Consider the following 22,370-nt stretch of genomic DNA (forward strand, 5'->3'; position numbering starts at 1 on the left):
GTCACTCCTTCCCCATAGGACCGTGGGCACAAAGCAAGCCCAGGTGTGTACAGCACTCATCTCTGACCTTGGCAAGCACTTGGGAGGCAACCAGCCCCTCACTCCCATTTCAACTCCAAGGCCAGGGCAGCAGGCACCTCCGAGCAACCCCTGGCCATTATCTGCCTGTTAGGGACCCAGTGAGGCCAGCATGCCAGGCTCAGAAGGGACAAAGGACAAAGGACAGCAAGACTGTGGCCCAACTGGGGAGCAGAAGGAGTCCCAGGCTGGCCATGGACATCCAGGGCCCAGAGAGGGCAGGCTGTGTGTGGGCCACACACAGGACAATGCAGGGGTAGCAGGAGAGTCCCACTCACCCTGCCCAAACTGAAGCCAGAACACCCCTGCTCGCTCCCTGGTCCAGTCCATGGCCCCTGCCCGCGCACTGACCATGTTCAAACTGCTCTGTCCCTCAGATGTGGTGAGGCCTTGGCCAGGTGATTCAGCACTCTGGGCCTCAGTTTCCCCCTCTGTAACACAGAGGTAACAAGAGGGGATTGCTGTGATGACAAATGAGTTCATAGAGAAGCATTATTATCACTATCACCATGATTAGCAGCAGCAGCAGCATTTCTGTGCCAGGCACTGGGGGTATGGAGGGAAGAGGCCCATGGACCCCAGCACTGATCACACTGTGTTCATGGCCTCTGTGCCCGCTGGCCAGTTCCAGGGGTCCTCAAGCATCTTCAGGCATCCCTTGGCTATGGCCCCAGCAGGGCCAAGAAAGAGTTTCTGGAAACAAAATGACTTGACATTTTCTGACAGTTGATCTCTGGACATAGTGAACCCCCAGCAGGTCCCATCTCCATAGGCCTTTACCCAGGCTGTCCCCCTAACCCTCAGAGTGCCCACCTCCTGGCTGACCTCCGGCTTGTCCCTCAGGCTCCCGGACTGGGTTTGGGGACTCCCCTAACCCTCTGCAGTTCTTGGGTTTCTCTTTGAGATAGCCCTGACCACACCAGGCACCCCTTCCCTTATCCTCAGACTCAAGCTGACCTTCTAGTCCTTGATGCATCTCTGGAACCACCCAGCACAGGGCCAGGCATGGAGCAAGGGCTCCATGTCTGCATTCAGAACAACAATGATCTACAATGAGAGTTCATGTTTACTGAGCATGTACAACCCCCCAGACCCTCTCTGCGTGGACAAGCACAACAGAGTCCTCTGAGGTAGATACTATAATTTTCCAGAAGAGAAACTGAGACCCAGGGAGATGGCCTGGGAACACTGGAGACTTTATGCGGGCCACAGCCCGGATCCAGACTCCCCTCTCTGCTCCAGCCCATGGGGTGGCAAGAGAGACCAGCACTCATGACCAGCAGTGCCCCTTGGTGACCCCTCGGAGCCTACAGAAGCATCCTTCTGCAAAGACGGGCCTTTGGCACTCAGTGTGGGGATGGGACAGAGGAGGAGTAGGGCACACGGGCTGGCCTCAGACCCGAGAGGCCGACCTGTGGAGGCCAGGCCTCTGTGGCCTCATCTGAGACAAGTCTGGTGTGGGAGGCAGAGTAGGCACTTGGCAATCAGCTGGTGAAGGAGAGGGTGGAGGGGCCTCACGGCCTCAGACCTGCTGGCCTCCCTCCACTCCAGCTTCCACCAGCCAGGGGCAGGTCAACCCAGATGGGAGTTCCCAAAGGCAAGGAGCGACTCGGGCTCCTGGACACGAGGCAGGGCAGCATGGGGCGGGGCAAGCAGGCCTGGCCCTGGGAGCAACCCACAACAAAAGGGTGGGCCGTTTGCACCCTTGACGCTGGGCTTCGGAGGGCTGCTCTGTGAGCCAGGGCCAGACCCTGAGACTGGGGCTCGGAGGAGCACTGGGCACCCCAGAAACTCCCTTCAACCTCTCTGAACCTCACGTCCTCATCCAGAAACGGGGACGACAAGGGTAAGGCATCCTCTGGGGTTATCATGTGAAAGCAGAGTGTCAACACCCGTAAAGCTCTGAGGCAGGAGAAGCTTCTAGGAGACGGCCTTTCCAGAGACCCACGAGCCTGCAGCTTCCCTCCAGCTGCCGGTGGAGGGTGGGCGACAGGTGAGCAGAGAACCCAGGAGGTGGGGCGCTGCGGGTACCAGGACACAGGGAGCAGTGGCAGAGTGATGGCCCGGGGGACAATAACAACCCAGCCCTGGCCTGGAGGCAGCCTCAGCCCCTCTCCAGAAAGCAGGGGGGCTGGGCAAGAGGGGCAGAAGTTATGGAGGGTCAGAGCAGGTGGGATGGGACCCCAGGCAGGGCCGTGAGCCATGCCCACCCATGCTGTCCCCATGAGGTCACACCCTCTTCACTCATCACAGCACACACATCTCTCACATCTGCTTACAAACCGCAGGCATCCGCCCTCTACGTGCTCAGGGCCCCCACAGCGCACGCACAGTCTTGCACCCCCCATCTCTTACGCCCACAGCCACTGCCCCAAAACTGGCCCCATCACTGTGGGCCACAACCATCTCTACTGTCTGCCACTTGGGCAGTCTGGCCTCGTCGACACAGCTGGTCCCAGGTCCCACGCTCAGAGCCCCTTGCCTGGGATTCATCTCCCGAGGATGACGGGTTGTAAGGAGGGGAAGCAGAGAGGTGGGTAGGGGCCCGTGAACTCCCCCAATCCCAACAGTCCCAGCAGCCCAAGCCAAGGGGAGCCAGGTGGCTGGGACCCCCTCCAAACCCAGCCTCCAGGCACAGGCCTGGTGGGGGGCTCCTGCCGGATCCTCAGCACTGACAGGCTGATTAAGGGGTGGGAGATCAGCTGGGCCTGTGCCTCCTGCCTCAGCAGCTGCAGCCTGGGGAGGAGGCAGGCAGCCGGAGGGGGCTCCCCCTGGGAGGTGGTCTCCATCTCCTGCCTGCCTTTCCATCCCCACATCGGCAGGCAGAGCCACCCTCCACCAGGGAGCCCTGCTTGCGGGACTAGGCACTGCCGAGCCCTCATGTGTCCCCGACCCCCAAGTGGGCATAGGCTGAGCGCCTACTGTATGCAAGGCCTGTGGGAACTCCTGGACACAGGGCCCTGCTAGGACCTTGAACTTATTGTTCCCATTTTGCACACAGGGTGACTGAGGCTCCAAAAAGTGGCATGCCTGGACTGTTTCCTGCAGAAGGCGCTCTCTCAGGAAGAGAGGGGATGGGCAGCTGCTTCGGGACACGCTCCCCCCCTCCCCATGCAGGCCACACACCTGGCATTCTCCACAAACTGCCCTGGGACACCCTAAGGACAGCCCTGAGGCGAGACCAGCATGCCTGCACCTGTTCACCTCTGATGAGGAGCCCGGACTGTGGCTGAGACAGGAAGCAGTCCTGCCAGAAGGTGGAGCGGTGGCTGGCCCTCCCCTCCTAAGGCCACCACCAGCCCTGCCTGGAGTTGTGGGGGCTCGTCTGCAGCAGGGTGGGGCAGGGGCAAAGGTTCAGGAGAAGGTAGGAGCTGGATTCTGGGGTTCTGGCTGTGGGGAGTCGGAGGTGCCCACAGACACGCAGGGCAGATGCTGTTGGACAGGGAAGTGGCTGAGCCTGGCCGTGGATGGCAGGCGGGGACTAGAGACAAAACCGGGAGCTGGCTGCAGGGACAGCTGAGGCCCGTGGGGGGAAGAAGAGCGCATCCTAGCAAGTGGACTTCGAGTGCTGGGGTAGGTGTTGAGCCACACAAGCCTTTCCAGGGGGAGTAGGGGCTCTGGACCCAGACGGCACTGATGGTGAGCAGGACAGACTGTGGAGGTACCCATGGGGGACACAGGTGACCTGAACCTGAGTAGTTTTCACTACCATCATAGGTATAAAGATCCGAGATGAAGGCCAAGAGGTAAAGCTGGGGAAAGCAACTGGGGACATAACCTGTGAGGAATTCTAGGGTTATAGAGAGCAGAAAAATGAGCTGAAGCTAGTGTGGTGGGGGTGGAGGGCAATGGCAGTCGAACGAGGGTGTTTTTAATGTTGGAAGATACTACATCCTCAGAAACTTAAACACAGGGTTGCCATCTGACCCAGCAGTTCCGCTCCTAGGTAGGAACTGAAAACCAGTGTTCACACAAGCATGACTGTTCACAGCAGCACTACTCACAATAGCCAAAGGTAGACACAGCCCAAACACCCACCAACCGCTGAAGGACACAAAAACTGTGGTAGATCCATCAATGGAATGTCATTCAGCCATAAAACGAATCAAGTCCCAATCCAAGACACGGATGAGCCTCAGAAACAGTTTGCTAAGTGCACGAAGCCAGACAGAGAAGGCAGCATATGCTGTATGATTCTACGTGTATGAGTGTCCAGAGTCAGTACACACGCAGAGAGAGACAGTAGACCCGTGGTCACCAGGGCTGGGAGGCTGGAGAGCAAGTTCATGGGCATGGAGCTTCCTCTTGCCATGAGAATGTTTTGCAACAAGATGAGATACTAGTTGCACAACAGTGTGAAGGTACCAGGTGCCACTGAATGGCTCACTTTAAACGGTTGACTTTAGGTCATGTGAATTCTACTTCAAAAAAAAAAATTGTCAGGCTTTTAGTTGGGCTCAAGTCTCTTTCGTGTGACTCTTCAAAAACAGAGGCAGGCCTAACTCCTCACACCCACTCAGTGGGGCCACGGCCACGGACCAGAGAGTGGGAAAGAAACACTCACTGTCGTAAGAAAGGAAGAAACAGTACCAGAACTCTGCATGGACGCCCGGCCACCCACAAGGCCCTCTCACTCATGCTGCTCCAGCCACGCTGGTCCTCGAACCTGGTAAGCATCAGCCACCTTTGGCCTCTCTCTGGGCCCCCTTCCCTCAGATATCCTCCTGGCCCCTCCCTGACTCCAGGAAGGTCCTGATCAGATGTCCCCCTCCTTCTCATATGTTCCATGGCCCATGCTCAGTTGCCCATGGACTTGTGAGGGCAGGACCTTGGCATCTAAGACTCTTTTCCATGACTATTTTTAAGAGAAGTTTTAGGTTCACAATAAAATTGAGCAGAAGGTACAGAGATTTCCCCCATACACCCCGTGTACCCACACATGCACAGTTTCCCCATTACTCACTCACCAGAGTGGGGCATTTGTTATAACTGAGGAACTTCCGCCGACACATCATAATCATCTAAAGTCCACAGTTTACCTAAGGCTAACTTCTGCCACTGTCCTTTCTGCAGGTTTGGACCATGTATAATGGCTTGTATCCATCATCATGGTATCATACGGAATAGTTTCACTGTCCGAAAAATCCTCTGCCCTCTGCCTATTCATCTCCCTTCTCTACTCAGGAGAAGACAACCACTGACCTTTTTACTGTCCCCATGCTTTTGCCTTTTCCAGAATGTCACGTAGTTGGAACCATACAGCACATAGCTTTTTTCAGACTGCCTTCTTTCACTCAGGAATCTGCACTTAAAGTTCCTCCGTAGACATGGCTTGAGAGCTAATTTCTTTTTATTGCTGAGTAGACATGGCTTGAGAGCTAATTTCTTTTTATTGCTGAATAATATTCCATTGTCTGGGTGGACCAGACTTGATTTATCCATTCGCCTACTGAAGAACATCTTGGTCGCTTCCAAGTTTTGGCAATCATGAATAAAGTGATCATGAATAAAACAACGGCATACAAGTTTTTGTGCAGAGTTAGTTTTGAACTTTGGTGGGTAAATACCAGTAAGTGTGGTATGGTGATAGTATGTTTTGTGTTTAAGAAACCATCAAACTGGGATCCCTGGGTGGCGCAGCGGTTTGGCGCCTGCCTTTGGCCCAGGGCGCGATCCTGGAGACCCGGGATCGAATCCCACATCGGGCTCCCGGTGCATGGAGCCTGCTTCTCCCTCTGCCTGTGTCTCTGCGCCTCTCTCTCTCTCTGTGACTATCATAAATAAATAAAAATTAAAAAAAAATTAAAAACCGCCTCCTAATCCAAAGTCACGAAGATTCAAATCTACATTTAAAAAAAAAAAAAAAAAAAAAAAGAAACCATCAAACTGCCTTCCAAAGAGACTGTGCTGGGTTTGCATTCCCACCAGCAATTAAAATTCCTGTTGCTCCTTGTCCTCGCCTGCTTTTGGTGTTGCCAGTGTCCTGGATTTTGGCCATTCTAAGAGGTCTGTAGCGGCATCTCATTGGTTTAATTTGCATGTCCCTAACAACATATAATGTGGAGTGTCTTCTCACATGTTACTTGCCATCCATACATCTTTGCTGAGGTGTCCGTTTGGGTCTTTGGCCCATTTTTTGATTAGGTTGTTTCCTACTGCTGAGTTTTAAGACTTCTTTGTACATTTTGGAGAACAGCCCTTCATCAAATGTGTCTTTTGCCAATATTTTCTCCCAATCCATGGCTTGTCTTCTCATTCTCTGGATAGTCTTTCCCAGAGCATAAGGTTTTCATTTTAATGAAGTCCAGCTTGTCAATCATGGATCGTGTCATGGATGGTGTATCTAAGAAGGCATCACCAGACCCAAAGTCATCTAGGTTTTCTCTTATGTTACCTGCCAGGAGTTTAATAGTTTCGCATTTTACATTTAGATCTATGATCCAATGTGAGTTAATTTTTGTGAAGGGTGTTAAGTGAGGTTGGTGTCTAGATTCATATATATATGTGAATATATAGATTCATACAGCTATGTATCTATATAGCTATATGGATGTCCAGTTCTTCCACTACCATTTATTAAAAAGACTATCTTTGCTCCATCGTATGGCCTTTGTTCCTTTGTCAAAGATGGGTTGACAATATTTATAGGGGACTATTTCTGGGTTCCCTATTCTGTTCCATTGATCCATTCATCTCATCTTGTGTCAATACCACACTCTCTTGATATCTGTAGTTTTACAGATAGTCTTGAAGTCATGTAGTGTCAATCCTCCAACGCTGTTCGTCTTCAATATTATGTGACCTCATCAGGGTCTTTTGCTTCTCCATATAACTTTTTTTTTTTAAGATTTTATTTATTCATTCATAGAGATGCAGAGAGAGAGAGAGGCAGAGACACAGGCAGAGGCAGAAGCGGGTTCCATGCAGAGAGCCCGACACGGGACCTGATCCAGGGTCTCCAGGATCATGCCCCGGGCTACAGGCGGCGCTAAACCGCTGAGCCACCGGGGCTGCCCTCCATATAACTTTAATTAGTTTGTTGACATCCATAAATTGACTTGGTATTTTGATTGAGACTGCACTGATTCTATAGATCAGATGGGGGAAGAAATGACATCCTGACAATATTGAGACATAGAATATCTCTCCATTTATGTGGTTCTTTGGTTTCCTTCATCAGGGTGTTGTAGTTCCCCTGGTAAAGAGGTTGTATATATCTTGTTAGACTTATACCTAAGTACTTCATTTTGGGGAGGGCTAATGGCATTGTTGGGGGGATTTTTGTTGTTGCTGTTGTTGTTTTTAGTAGACTCCTCACCCAGCATGGAGTCCAATGCTGGGCTTGAATTCATGACCTTGAGATCAAGACCTGAGCTGGGATCAAGAGTCAGACACTGAACCAACTGAGCAACCTAGGCCCCCTAATGCTGTTGTTGTTGCTTTAAGATTTTATTTGAGAGAGAAAAAGAGAGCAATGGGGAAGGGCAGAGGGAGAGGGAGAAGCAGACTTCCCATTGAGAGGAGAATCTGACACAGGGCTTTATCCCAGGATCACGACCTGAGCCACATGCAGATGCTCAACTGACTGAGCCACCCAGGCACCCAGTTTGTGTTTTTAATCTCAAATTCCACTTGTTCATTGCTGGTATACAAGAAAGCAATTGACATTTGTACATTAACTTTCTATCCTGCAACATTGCTAACATTGCGTATTTGTTCCAGTTTTTTTCCGTTCTTTCAGATTTTCTAAATACACAAGCATGTCATCTGTGAACAAAGAGTTTCATCTTTCTTCCCAATTTGTAGATCTTTTTATTTCCTTTTCTCACCTAATTGCATTAACAAGGACTTCCAGTATGATGCTAAAAAGCAGTGGTGAAACGGGATATCCTTGCCTTGTACCTGATCTTAGTGGGAAAGCTCAAAGTTTCTCATCGTTAAGTACGATGTTAGCTATAGGGTTTTGTTTTGTTTTGTTTTAGCTAGTCTTTATCAAGTCGAGAAAGCTCCCCTCTATTCCTAGTTTGCTGAGGGTTTTGGTTTTTTTTTTTTAAGATTTTATTTATTTATTCATAGAGACAGAGAGAGAGAGGCAGAGACACAGGCAGAGGGAGAAGCAGGCTCCATGCAGAGAGCTTGATGTGGGACTCGATCCAGGGTCTCCAGGATCACGCCCTGGGCTGCAGGCAGCTCTAAACCACTGCGCCACCGGGGCTGCTGAGAATTGTTACCATGAATGGGTGCTGTCAGGAATTTGTTCTGTCCCCGGGAGTGTCCTAGTACTTGGAGAAAGTGCTGGCCTATAGTGGGCCAGTCATGACTGCCTTTGGAAGACACAGGTGCAGAGTGTGGAAAAGTGTCTAGCAGAGGGAGATTCACCACAGTAAGAGATCTTGGGTAGGTGAGAGGGGTGGGGGCCCAGTGGACAAGGCAGGATAACGCTCCATCTACAGAAAAGAGAGGAGGGCATGCTAAGGGCCACCGGTGCCAGGACATGGCTAGCTGTGGGGGGGAAGCAAGTAGAAGTTCTCTTCTTAGATGGCTGAAGTTCCAAGACCTCGGAGTGGAAGGCAGGATCCCAGACGGAGAAGAAAGGTTCTGGAACAGAGAGGATGGGGATAGGGCCTAGGAGGCTAATTGGCCACCCCAAGCAACAGAGGGCTGAAACTGGACTCAGGGCTTTGTGTCCTTTCAGTTTTTCTCCCTGTGAGTCTAGAAAGGGTAGGACAGGCCCAAGAGGCAGGTGGCAAGAGACCTCTCTGCCCTTGCCCATGCCTAGGGCCCCAGGGATGTCTCTGAAGGGCTCTCTAAAGTCTCACCGGCTGGAAACTCACCGTGGGAGGCCCTGGTGCCACTGCAGTCTCCTGTGGGGCCTGGAGCTAGAGACCCCTCCCTTGGTGCCTGTTCTGCTCTGTCACCCCCAGCATCCCCACGCTCTGCAGAAACTCCTACTCGGACCACATGGATTAATTTCTCTCTCAATCCACAGTTAAATGAATGAGCAAATGAATGAACGAATGATCGACAGCTGCCTTCATCTGCACAAGTGGCAAACCCGCTGCCATCACCCCCCTGGGGCATCAAACAATATTTATGGCCAGGTCTGCGGACAGCCTGATGCGCCCACCCTCCACATCCACACACGCACAAAACTCAGCCATGGGCAAGGGGCAGGGCTCCAGGGCTATGGGGCCGTGAGCGGATAGAAGTTCCATCTCTGTCTAAAAAATGGATCAAGGGGAGGAACCCCCACCCTGAGATCTTTAGCAATACCTTGACCTAAATCTTTCCCCTGAGTGAGCCTCCCAACACACAGTAGGTGCTCAAACAATGATCTTATTCCAGTCTCGTGGGGCCTAACAATGGGGGAGACTGGGCCAGCCCCATATTCTGTGGTTGAGGTTACAAGGGATGGACAACAGGTCACTCAGTGTGGGCGTCTGCTCTGGGAGTCCCTCGCCCTCTTTGGGTCTCCATTTCTCCACCTGCAAAATGGACAGAACTCTAGGAACCTTCCATCATCTAGAATTCTGAAATAGTTTTAATATGTGGCACACACATTCATAGTTTAAGTGGGGTAGACTTTGCCCCATTTCTCAGAGTAAGGGGCTGAAGCTCAGAGAGGTGAAGCTGCTTGCCTCGAGACACACAGGGGGATGGGCGCATGTGAATTCAGGCTAACCTGGCTCATGCCCAGCCCAGCATTTCCCAGATCCTTGGCCCAGGGCATCTCCGCCCCCTCAGGGGAACCCGGGAGGGCCTGTGCCACTCCTAAAGGACTTCATGCCTTTGGAGAGAAACTGAGGCCCACTCATAGGACTTCTCAGTCTGGGCTCAGATGCTGTTTGGCCATGCACCACGTCCGTGGCCCATCTCTCAAGCCCTCCTCCCACCGCCTGGCCAGGACATTTTGAGAATTAAATGAGATAATGTTCGGGAAAGCACTGAGCACAGCGCCTGGCACCAGAAGACACTGGGTAAACAGTCATTTTCATTATTATTTTTGGGTGCCAAGTCTCAGTGAAACGTCATGCCACTTCCTGAGAAATAAAGGCACCCAGTAACACCATGGGCTGCTGCTTCCACCACCACGGCAGGCGTTTTGCTAAAGCCCCTCCAGATATCCTGAGGACCACCAGAAACCAAGGGAGGGGGCCGAGGACACCCAGGCTCTCCAGGCCACGAGGCATCGGGCCAGGACATTGCAGCGGTTCGTCCATGCCCTGGCCATCTCCACAGGGACACCGGCTAGTGGCCTGCCATGGCGGGTAGGGAGGGAGAGTGGCAGGACTAAAATGCAGTCCCCTCTCTCTCCGGGGACTTCAAGCTCTCAGGGAAAACCGGACCCCTGAGAAGCCCTCCCCTGGGGCTCGGCTGCAGCCTGGGCTGTCAGAGCCACAATGGGCTGCCCCACAGCCTCTCCCAGCCTCAATTCTGGCATCTGTGAAATGAGGCAGCTGCTTTCCATCCCTGGGGTTAGCTGTGAGGAGCCCCTGGGCTGAGAAAGGGCTCCCCATGTGGCAGGAGCACTCCCCCTGACTCCCAGAGCCCTCAACCTGGGGGCAGAATGAAGGTCAGGAATATAACCTCTTGGCAGGAGCTGGGAGCGGCAGGAAAACCTACAAGAAGGTGTTCTGACGTGGAAAGCTGCTCCACCTAACTCCAGAACAAGCAAAAGATAAACGGAGCATCTGAAGTGGAAGCCCCGCTCCTCACGTCCAAGACTGGCAGGGTCTGGGTGATAGGTGACACTGGTGGCCGTGGGCACGGGGGGGGCGGGGGCAGGCGCACCTAACTCTGCTGAGAGGTGGGCGCAATGGGATGACCGGTGGAGGGCCCAGCACCAACTGTTCTCAAAGTCACGGAGACACGGGCCCTCTCTGGAACTTTCTGCTTGGACAACCCAGGCATAAGGACCTAGGTACCTGGGTATTTGGTTGGGTGGAGACAGACGTGCATCAGAATGAAGCAGGCTAACTGAAGGGAAAATCAGCCTCATGTGGGAAATGCCAGTTAGATTTCCAAACCATTTCACTGATTGATATACTAACAAAGGGTGTCATCTTCCATGCCCACCCCATCTTCAGGCTGCGTGTCTCCCCTCATTGTTCCCAACAGCCTGATGGGAGGGAGGACCATGAATATCCCCATTTTGCAGATGGACAAACTGAGACACAGAATGGTCGAATAAAATTCATCCATGGACACACGGCTGGGATGTAGCAGAGACAAAGCATGTAACCCCAATGCTCTCTGTCTCCAAAGTACACTGCTAAAAGAGAGTATTTTTCTTAAAGAAAAAATAAAATGTTAAGATACAGGACAGCAAACCCCGGTTGACGGTGTGCAGCGGGTCAAACAAATGACAGCCCCCATCAAAAACGTGTCCACTTAGAACCTGTGAATGTGACCTTCTTTAGATAATTTTTGCAAATATAATTAAATTACGGATCCAGAAATGAGATCATTCTAGATTAGGATGGGCCCTAAATCCAATGACAAGTGTCTCTAGAAAAGAAGACATGACAAGACCAGACACAGGCAGAGATTGGAGGGATGTGTCGATAAGGCAAAGAACACCGAGGTTTGCCAGCAGCTCCAGAAGCCGGGAGAGACATGGAACATTTCTCCCTCAGAGGCTCCAGAAGGAAGCAACTCGGCCGACATCTTGATTTCAGACTTCTGGCCTCCAAAATTGGGATATGATAAATCGGTGTCATTTTAAGCTGCTCTGCTTTGTGGTAATTTGTTATGGCAGCTATGGGAAACTAATACTGGGTGCAATTTGCTCCCCACTGTCCCTGCGTCCATTTTCTTTTCTGGACGTGGCTGACTGTCCCCCCGGGCTGCTGCCCCTGTGCTCCTTCCACAGCTCCAGTGTGATTCCAAGTGTACAGATTCAGTCAACCCATTTTCCCTACTGTTCCCATTTCACAGATAAGGAAACTGAGACCACCAGCTTGGGTCATAGTTCCAGAGGACCCTTGGAGCCCACTGGGCCACAGCTAGTCCTGTGACCACCGGGAAGGCAGCCGGGTCAGGACAGGGCCCAAAGCCTGGTCACTTGGCCCTGGAGCTTCAGGGCTCAGACACTCTGCTCCAGGACAAGGGCCAGGCCCCATGGGTACCTGTGAGGCTGTGGCTGGCAGGGCCAGCAGAGGAAAGGAAGAGGGCTGCCAGGGTGTCCTCATCACACAGCCCCTAGGGAGGGGTGAGACCACTCTGCAGCTTCCCCATGGACTGCTGGGGCACCCCCTCCAGTGGTCCTGAAGGCTCCCAGGGCCCAACAGGGGGCCTGGCCGCCCCAGGCAGGCAGGTGCTGCCGACAGCTTGAAGCTCAGCAGGCCAAGAAAATGGGCATAGCTGAGCCTCCGGCCCGAATGGCAAAGGGCGGGGGAGCAGAGAAAGAGAGGGCTGCCCTGCCCTGCCCTGCCGTGACCGCAGTGCCGAAGCCAAGAGGGGATGAAGAAGTGGAGGCCTAGATGCAGGCACAGTATTCCTGTCCATTCTGTGAATGAGGAAACTGAGTCTTGGGGTGGAAGAGCAGCAAGGGTGATCCACACTTCTCTCAGACTCAGACTAGCAGATCCTCTCCAGCAGGGGCCCTCAGGAACAAGGCGGCCACTCTCCTTCAGATTCGGCTCAAACCAGGTGACAGGAAGGACAGGGCTGGCCCAGCAGGTGGGGGACCCTGAGATGGACAAGCTCAGAGATGACTCGGCGGGGCGGGGCAGGGTGGGGGTACCAGTTTCCAGAACAGAGGCCCTTCCCCTCAACCCCAAACCCCATAGTACTGTGAAGAAGCCAGTGATGGCAGGGAACACCTTCCCCGTGATGCTCAGGCTGTGCTGAGTGAGAGCTGGGTTGATGCAGAGGGGGTGGGATCCGGCCCTGGGGCTGCACCATTGGGAAGACTGCAAAATGCAGATCCCAGGCTCTGCCCCAGATCCTCCAAACCAGAATTTCTGGGGATGGAGCCAGGAGATCTGGATTCTCCCAATGCTCCCAGAGAGTTCTGAGGAAGGAGGTACCCCATTGAGGATTCGGCACCTCTTCCAGGGCTCAAATGTGCCAATTCTGCAATTCTAGGTTCTCTGTCTCAAAGAGGCTACAACTTCACAACTCAAAGAATCCATGACCTGTGCACTTGGGTGGCTCTGTACATTCAAAGACTCCACAGCTAAGATCTGGAGACTCTGTGACTCAGCCCTCAACCCAGTGCCCATCAAAGGAGAGAGGACGACATCCCTGGGTCTGGAGCACCAGGGCACCAGCAGGGACAGGAGGCGTGTTTATATAACTACATTCCCGAGTTTGCGTAAGCACTCAGACAATCCAGAAAGTTCTCTAATAATGGTCACATCAAGAACATAAAGCTTTGGGGCGGGATGAGGTGGAGACAGGGTTTGAGGAGGAGCAGCTCACTTTCCACCCTTACGCTGGTTTCATACTTTACCACGAGCATATAACACTCAGGTAGTTAAAAACTAGAATTGAGTAATACAAAAATATGACGCAGTCGATGCTGACTTCCGTGTTCGTTCACTTATTCTTTTCATCCCCTTCCACCCCCCAGACGTCGGCCACCAGCACAGGTACAGGGCACAGTGCCCGACTCGGGAGCCAGAGGTGGCAAGCATGAATGGCACCCACACTCCGACTGGCCGGAGCCTGTGCGCTACCATCCTGCCCGGCTCCGAGACCTGTCGGAGAGGTGCAGGCAGAAGAGATGCCAGCAGCTGGTCCAAAGGTGTCATGTTGAGGGGGTTCCCAGGCCCTGTCCGTGCCCTGCCTCCACAAGGCCACAGCCAAGGCCTCTGCGAAGCCCTGCACCCTGGGCACCCCCAACGGCACATTCGCCTCTGGCTGTAACGTGACCCAGGTGACCCGGACGGCCCCGTGCTCTCCGGGCCTCGCCGAGTACTAGTCCCGGGAAGGGACAGGGCCAGGTCCCCTCAGGCCTCTCCGGTCCTCCTCAGGCCCCCCACGGGCCTGGTCTTGGCCTGGAACCAAGAGACCAGAGGCGCAGGGTCGGGGGCAGGAGGGAGGCGGCCGCTACCACCCAGAACGGCAGCTGCTGGCAGTGATTTATTTTTGCTTTAAGTGCCGGAGAATTGCAGGGCTGGAGCAGCCAGCTCAGGGGGCTCAGGCTGCAGCTGGGAGGAGAGGGAGGTGGGCAGGAGGTGCGGGCTGCCCAGCCCCTCCCTGACCTCTCTTGTCCCCGGCCTCTGAGCCTCCCCATAACACACACACACACACACACACACACACACACACACAGCTCTCTACCCGCTTCCTCCTCCTGGCCCCAGTTCTCCTAAGTGAGTCTCCAAACAGCTGCAAGGAGCTCTTGCGGGACAGTCTCGACCACTACCCCTCCCCCACCTTGCTTCTAAGTCGCTGTAGCACCTCCAGCTGGAGTCCTCTCTCTCTGGGCATCAGCCTGCCTGCTCCCACGGGTGGAATGTCAGGTCGCCCCCTTTGCCTAGGACACCCACTCGCAGAGCAGGGGCGGGTCAGAGGTGGAGGACGGTCACAGACACTCTGGCGAGAGCTCTGATTCTCATTACGAGACATGTTCCCTTTTCTGCCCCAGAGGAGAGCCTCCGGAGCCAGTGCCCCGCCCTGGCACATCTGGCCAAACAGCCTGGCCCCCCCACATCCCCACCCCCACCCCACCCCACCGCCACCCCAGTGCTGAAGCTCAGCAGCCCTGGCCGAGGCCCAGCGCCTTGTAACCTGTCCACTCATCCACAGAAGAGGTGTAAGGCCGAGCTTGTCAGAGGTGACGGGATGATCACGGGGAATGGAAGGGGCGGTGCTTTGCCAAGTAGAATGCTTGTAGGTTCTTTTTACAACTGGGAAGCTGTTAAAGTTGATAATGGCAAATCTTGAAACAAAAAAATTTTAAAACCTGGGTGTTATACTCAAGAACAGAGACTGGGCAAAGGAGGTGAAACACACTGACAAAACACGAATGGCCAATGGGCATGTGAAAATGCTTAACTGGGCAAGAAATGGAGACACTGTTCCTTCCACCACCCGAACCCCTGTATCCCGGCCTCCCCACATTTTATTGAAGGAAAGCAGAGATTTACCAACGAGAAGAGAAGCGCTGAGGACCGAAGGGCCCTGACTCTCTGCACCTCAGTTTGCTTAGATCTGCAATGAGAATGGCTCCTGCCTCCCTCCCAGGGTTGGGGTGGGAGATATCCTAAGCTGGAAGCAGGCCAAGGGGCAGGGATGTGGCAAGGTTCAGAGCTCGAAGCAGGTGAGGTCAGGCAAAAAGAGCTCAGAGTCGGGGCCTGAAATAAATGCCAACTCCCTCCTTCTCACATAGAAAGATGGCAGACCAAGGGCTCAGAGGAAAGGTCTAAAAGCTGGCTCTGCCCCCCATGAACCCCACAATTCCAGGATAGTGATGTCATCTCTCTGAGGCCTGGTTTTCTCATCTGCAGAATGGGACAGTAATTCTGGCTACCGCTGCTATGAAGCCCTGACCAGATATCAAGGACAATGCATGGATGACCCTACCCACCCATTCCCCACGTGTTTGCTGAGCACCGTTGTAGGCACTGAGGACATAGCTGTGAACAAACTGGACCAAAACCTCTGCACTTCAGGAGCTTCCATTCCAGCAGGAGAGACAGGCAATACACAAGATAAGCAAATTAAACATCATGAGGCAGCTGGCTTTACATTCTACAGTGGAAAAAAAGCAGGAGAGGGGACCCTGGGAAAAGGTATGGCCATGGTATGATCCAGGAGCGGCCTCACAGAGGAAGTGGCATTTGGACAAGACTTGAAGGTGGTGAGGGAGGAAGCTGTGTGGACATCGGGGAGGAGTGTTTTGAGCAGAGGGAGCAGCAAGTGCAAAGGCCCGGGGGCAGGAGGAGGCCACCTATGTTGGAGACACAGCAAGGACAGAGGCAGGAAGGCAGCAGTAGAAAGAGAGGGCAGTCGTGGAGACCAGACTGTGTGGGGCCCTGTGGACCACAGTGAGGACTGTGGCTTTTACTCTGAGTTGGGGCAGGAAAGAAAAGGACCCCAGGAAGATCCTGAGCCCAAGGCTGAGATGAAAGGACACAGACTATGTCAGGTACACAGTAGGTGTTTAAGCAGCCATGCCACTCTGAAGGCTTTATTTTGTGCTCCCTGGGCCCTCGCCAAGCCTGAGTCCTCCAGAGAGATCCAGACCTCAGTCCAAGATGATTGAGAGGGACAGGTCCCCAGCAGGAGCCAAGAGGCTGGGCCCACTGATCCTAGGACAGCATTAAGGCACAGCCAGGGCAGACCTGCTCCCTGGGAGCGATGAGAGAGGGGCTCCTGTTCCTATCTGGCCATGCAGACAGTACTCCATCTGGTGTGGAGGACTGAAAGCCGTTAGGGGGCTGGCCCAGGGGTCCCCAAGGTGTCCTCAGCTTCATGCTGCCTCTGCAGGTGCCACTCAAGCACCTGCGCAGGAAGATCTGAGTTGTGGCACATCAGTGAGGGTGGATGGAGAGAAGGGAGGAGGGGTACAGAGGACACAGTGGGAGCAGGAGGCCTGCATCTGAGGCCATCTCCTTCTGCGGCCCTCCATGGGCCTCAGTTTCCCCACGTGTCCCAGGGAAAGCTACCCTGGAATGACAGATTTCAAGGCTCTAGCACCACAAATGCTCACATTCCCCTCCTTCGTGGGTTCCCTTTCCAAGCCGCCATTTCTATACAGATCCCCCCTCCATCCAGAAGCTCCCTCTTCTACTCTCCCCTCACAGGTGTTCTCAGGGGCCTCCCCAGCAGAGGCTTTGATCCCACTTCACAGATGACAGGCTAAATAGTAAGAGAAGTGACTCAGCCACAGTCACACCACAGGCCTCACTCGCCTTGGCCATCTGCCCCAGAGCCTCCTCCCAAACAGTGAGATGCTCGAGGGAAGGGGCCGGGTCTCCACCCATTCCACCGCAGTTTATTAAGCACCTTCTGTATGCCAGACACAGCACATGGTGCCAGGGTCTCTGCCCCCAGAGCTGGCAGCCTGCCATAGATCACGGCACCCCACAGAGGAAGGAGCCCCCATCGACGCTTCCACGGCCACACAGAGCGGCCCAGACACAGGCCCACCAAACATCTCCCGAGCACTGACGGCAGGCCCAGGCCTTCGCGAGGGGCACGTGGCAGGGCACTCGGAGGGCACTCAGGCACAGCGCGGCCGGCCTGGCACACAAAGGCAGCCGGGCCGAGTGTCTGCGGTGTGAAGGAAGGTGCGGCTCTGGCCCTGGGGCGGCACCAGGGCTTGGCATCGGAGGGACACAGGTTCCAGTCCTCCCAGGGCCTCCCTGGGCCTCAGATCTCCTGTCTGTACAATGGAGCTAGTGCCACCCTCCGTACTGGCAGACCATTAGGAAATTAAATCAGGTGGCGGAGTGCTGGGCCCTCAGCCAGTGCCCAGTGAGGGCTCCAGCCCTGCCTGCGGCCCCAACTCCTCTGGAAAATCCGCCTGCCTCAGCCTGGCACCCCACCATGCCACCCCCACCCCCAACGGCTCCTCTGAAGCCTCCAACCTCCCTGCCCTGCCCGCGGCCCAGTTTCCAGCCGGCTGTCTTTCTTTCATCTTCGGCCTTGGCTGTCTTCCTATCACGCAGCCAATTCCCCTGGTGCAGCCAGCTCGTGAGAAGGAGCCCACGCCCACCACACCTTCGAGTGGCCGGCCCAGCCTCCACCCCTCCTGCTGCCCCTGCGCTGCCTCCCTCTCGGCCTCTTTTCCCTGCCAGCCCGTGGCAGGGCTCCAGCTGCAGGCCCCAGGGGAGGGGCAGGTGTGCCCATGTGTCACTCACAGCAAAGCCCTGGAGGGGGGCCCAGTGGCACATACCAGGTGCACCTGTCAGAAGGCAGGCCCGGCCCAGAGCCAGGCCTGGGAGCAGCGAGAGAAGGGTGGACATCAGGTGGGCTCTGGGGGGCACCAGCAGCCCGCAGCCCTGGGGCTCGGCAAGGGCCACAGAGGTTGCCGGGAGTGACGACGCAGTTGCTTCTGCCCCAGGCGTGTGCCAAGGCATCTGGGTGCCATGCCCGGTGCCACCGACTGTGGCCCAGGGCACTGGAGGGCTGGCTGGCCCAGAGGAAAGTGCCTGCAAGCAGAGTCCGCCCCAGCACCGCAAAACCGCAGGGCAATGCTGATGTTATTACTATTACTCCTCTCGTCGCTGCTGTCAGTACCAGTCCCCTGCCTCAGGGCCACCAGTGCTACCTTGGTCTGCTTCAGGAAAGCTGTGGCCCCAGGACAAGAAGCCTGACAGGGGCAGCCTCCCCGGCTCAGGAAGACCGAGATGGAGGAGTCTGCTCAAACCCCTGACTCGCTGTCTGGCTTTGGGCAAGATCTTGCCCCTCTCTGGGCATATCCTTCTCCCAGCACAGCACAGCTCACTGAACATCCCTCCTCCACCAGGCACCGACCTGCACCTTCCTGAGCAACTGGAAGCCGTACGGCAGTCTGGTGTGGCATGTGGGCATGGTGGGGAGGGGGCTCCAGGGAAAGGCCAATAAAGTCAGAGCTGTGCCAACTCCTAGCCTTTACACGGTACCCTCTATATGCATTCAGTGGTGCACTAGGGGAGAAGGGGGGGTCCTTCCTGTTGTCTGGCACACCGGTGCACCCGATGCCATCCCCAGGAATGTGCAAGCAGCTCTCTCCTCCCGAAGGAGTCTTGGCCCCACCTGAAGGGAGTCCTTCCAAGGTCCCCTTCTTGGAGATGCCAACCTCCGGTCCCCTGGCTGTAGGGAAGGGACCAACAGAAAGCTGAGGGCAGACTACTGAGGATTCTCTTTGGGGTCCCAGCGGGAGGAGAGGGGTGATTTTCTCAGAACAGAGGAGAGTGCATTCTACAAAAAAAGACCATAGGCCTCCAGTGGCCCCAGGGCAGGGAACTCCTCCCTGACCCTCTCTGACCCTCTCTGGCTACCTGGCAGCGGCCCAGGGAGGAGGCCACATCCTGGGGTCACAAAGGAGCAACCTAGCACAAAGTGAGCTTGGAGTCTGAGGCAAGGTAGCGGGAATGGCCGTCCTTCGGAACCTAAGGGAGGAGTGAGGGGTAGGCCGGAGGCTAACGCCTTCTGGGTTCTACCTTCGAGGAGGCGGCTGCTGCTTTCAGCGGCGAGTGGGCGCCTCCACGCTCCTGGGAGACAGAGCCTGTGAACCTGGTTTCCGGGTGATAGGTATGGGGGACAGGAGGTGCCCAGCACTTTGTCCCAGGGCTCCCATCTGGGTACAGGGAGCATAGGATAAAGTAGAAACCATCACGGGCCGCACAGTGCTCCTAGATGGGTACACCCCCTAGGAAATGGGAAACAGGATGGCTCCAAGTCCCAGCAAGTCCAAGCTCTGAGGAGGGAGGAGAACCTCCCAGAACAGACCACATCCAAACACTTTCCTGTGACCTCACATGCCAAACACAGGTTTTAAAATATTCACATGACTGGTGCACACTCAAACAGAACAGGCAGCACAGACATGCGCTCCGGCCTCAACTCACGCCCGAAGCGCCCCCACCGCCCCCAGCAGCTCCCCACCCCAGGTGTCACTCCACAGAGCCCCCCCCCCCCCCCCCGCCCGGTTCCGACCCAGGTTCCTCACAGGGCATCCAGAGCAGAGCTGAGCACATAGGGAGGACTCCTATCCTGAAACCCTGGGGGCTTCTCAGCTGAGGGGTCATCCTCTCCGGATCAAGGCTGACTTCTAAAACCAAAAAGGTGCGGCTGGAGTTGCCCACTCGCTGGCTAGCAGAAAACACCATTTCCAGAATGTTTTTACTCCATTAAAGCGCAGGAGGTGGGAAAGAGAAACGAATCCAAGGACCCCGAGGTCTGGGGCCTGAGGGCATCTTCAGGCCGCTCCTAGATTGTGTCCCCCTCTGCACCCCCACTCCCATCCCGGGGTCTCCGGGAAGGTCACGCGTAGGACTGATGCCGCACGCGAAAGTGCCTCCCCACGCTCCCTCCCGAGCCCCCGTGTGCAAGTCGGCCAGAGGGGGGCCGAGGGTGCCTCAAAGTTTCCCGGAGCGCCCCCAGGACGAAGGTTAGCAAGGAACAAAGTTCCCTGGTGGCATCAGCCGGAGACATGGCAGGGGAAGAAAAGCTCGCAGTCAGCATTTCCTCCGATGGCTCACCAAGGGAGGAAAAAAAAAAAAAAAAGGGAGGAAGAAAAAAACCCTCGCGCCCCACCTTCCCTGTTGCAGCACCACCTCGTGCTCGCTCCGGGCCGGGGAGAGACCTCCGGGGAGCTGGAGTCGGGCCCGCGGGGGTCCGGGCGCCCGGCGGCCGCGCACTTACCTGGGTCAGCGCCCCGGGCGCGGCGCGCTCCGCGTCCTCCGAGCTCCGGGCGGCCGTTCCTGGCCCTGGCAGCCGCCGCGCTGGCTGCATCGCGGCCGCTGCCTCAGGGCAGCCCCCGGGGGCGCTCCATGCCGAGGCGCGCGTGGGTCTGGGGCGCCGATCCCCCAGGTCGGCCGCGGGGCGGGGGCGCGCGCCTGGACGGCGCCCCCGGCCGCGGGGCGCTAGCTCTGGGCGGCGCGGCGGGCGGGCGTCCCTCGGTCCGGCTGGGAGCGCGGCCGGCCCACCCCCTCCCCCGCCGGCTGTTATCTGATCCCGGGCAGGGCCGGGCGCGCTCCCCTCTACGCCCCGGCGCCCCGCGCCTCCCCGCCCCTCCGGCCGCGCCAGCCCCTCGCCCCCGGCTACCGTTCCCAGGGAGGCGGTGGCAGCGGCGAGGCCCGGGGAAGGCGGGGAGAGAGGAATGGAGGGCGAGGAGGCGGCTGGAGCAGAAGCTCGGCGCGCACCCAGCTCCGCGCCCGCTGCCACCCGAGCCCGGCTCGGCAACTCCTCTAACTCTCCGCCGAGAGCACGCCCGCCCCGCGTCGCACCGCCGCTGCCCCCGCCCACCCGGGTCCTAGCCTGGCACAGAGCGCCCCCAGCCCCGGGCGGCCCCCGACACACACCGCCAGCCACTTGCGCAACGGGGCGCGCGCGCGCACACATAGACACACACACAGAGGCATGTCCTCCAGGGACACGCGCACACACAGGTGCATGGCCGGCGCACACGCAGGCAGGGAAATCTTGCACACACGCGGGCACACGGCGGGTACAGCAGCTCAGGCGTCGGCATGCAAGCACGCAAAACACACGCCCTGACATGCATGATGGTGCAGGTGCACAGGTGCATCCACACTCAGACGTGTGAGTGCAGAGTGGTATCTGCACGTGTGCATATGTGCGCACAGATCCGGGCTTGTACATCATTCCCATGGAATCCTTTCTCTTTGCACCCCAGACATGCACACTCGTATACATACATCATTTCCCCCTCTGTCATAGCATCTCTCCTCCCCATCTTGTGGTGTTTGGCTTCTCTCATCTCCTGCTTTCTCCTCAGTGCTCCTCCCCCCTACTCTCTTTCTCTTTCTCTCTCTCTTTCTCTCTCTCTTTCTCTCTCTCTGCTGACTTGACCCCCATGTGACCCTCTTCTCTAGCCACCCCTGCAAGGCTCAGGCTTTCTTCCTAGCCTGTCCCCACTCGCCCTACCCTCCCAGCCTCCTGGGGCCTATTGTCTGAGCTTCAGATCTCTCAGCCTCCCGCCAGGCCCAGGCCTTTCATCCTGGCAGACAGACCTGCCCAGCTGGGCCTTGGCCCAGGAAGACCCCATTTTATCACCAGTCTGACCCCTTGCTCAGCCTTGGGGCCACAGAATTGGGCCAAGGAGGCAGGTCTGTGCCCGGAGCACAAGCCTCAAAGGGCTCCCTGGCCCCTTTGGCTTCCAGCTTCCCTTTAATGTGAAATATAATTATGTGTCTGCACAGCAGGGCGACTGGCTGCAGGATTCTAACCAAGGAGGATGGCTCTCTGGCCACCGCCCAGATTGCTGGCGGCTCAGACAGAGAGGTCTGCAGGCCCCACCAGCCCTAGGCTCCCAGCCCCAGGCTCCGGGCCCCTGGCAGCTGGTAGGTACCACCTGGCCCAAGCCACCCAGAGAACTCACTCACCTCAGGCCGTCCAGGGTTTGAATTCCACCAGTCCCATTGACCAGCTGTGGAGGCAGGTCATTTCACTTCTCTGGGCCTCCCTATCCTCACATCGTCAAATGCGAAGAGTAACAATTCCTACCTCATGGAGCCGCAGTGAGGATTAAATGGATAGGAAGCATACCTAAGGCACTTAGTACAGCTTCTGGCTGGGGAACAGCTACACTGGTTGCACACTCGAGATGCCTGAGGCTCTCTTTGCTGAGGACCCCGCTGGGATTATTTCTGCATCACTACAATGATGGG

The 22,370-nt window shown here is 56.0% G+C and overlaps 1 protein-coding gene across 7 annotated transcripts in view; it reads right to left on the reverse strand.

Moving 5' to 3' along the window:
• Positions 1–21,417, reverse strand: part of KCNJ12 (potassium inwardly rectifying channel subfamily J member 12) — a 43,612-nt gene extending 22,195 nt beyond the window's left edge. For 3 of the 7 annotated variants that reach the window (XM_072820765.1, XM_072820777.1, XM_072820769.1), the window contains exon 1: positions 357–496. The gene's annotated coding sequence lies outside the window, so the exon portion shown is untranslated. Of the gene's footprint in view, positions 1–356; positions 497–20,382; positions 20,520–21,398 lie in introns of those variants that run through there. The other 4 variants (XM_072820774.1, XM_072820767.1, XM_072820768.1 and 1 more) reach the window with 4 other exon arrangements.
• Positions 21,418–22,370: the final 953 nt, after the last annotated feature.

The sequence above is a fragment of the Canis lupus genome, chromosome 3, assembly GCF_048164855.1.
Source record: "Canis lupus baileyi chromosome 3, mCanLup2.hap1, whole genome shotgun sequence".
NCBI lineage: Eukaryota > Metazoa > Chordata > Mammalia > Carnivora > Canidae > Canis > Canis lupus.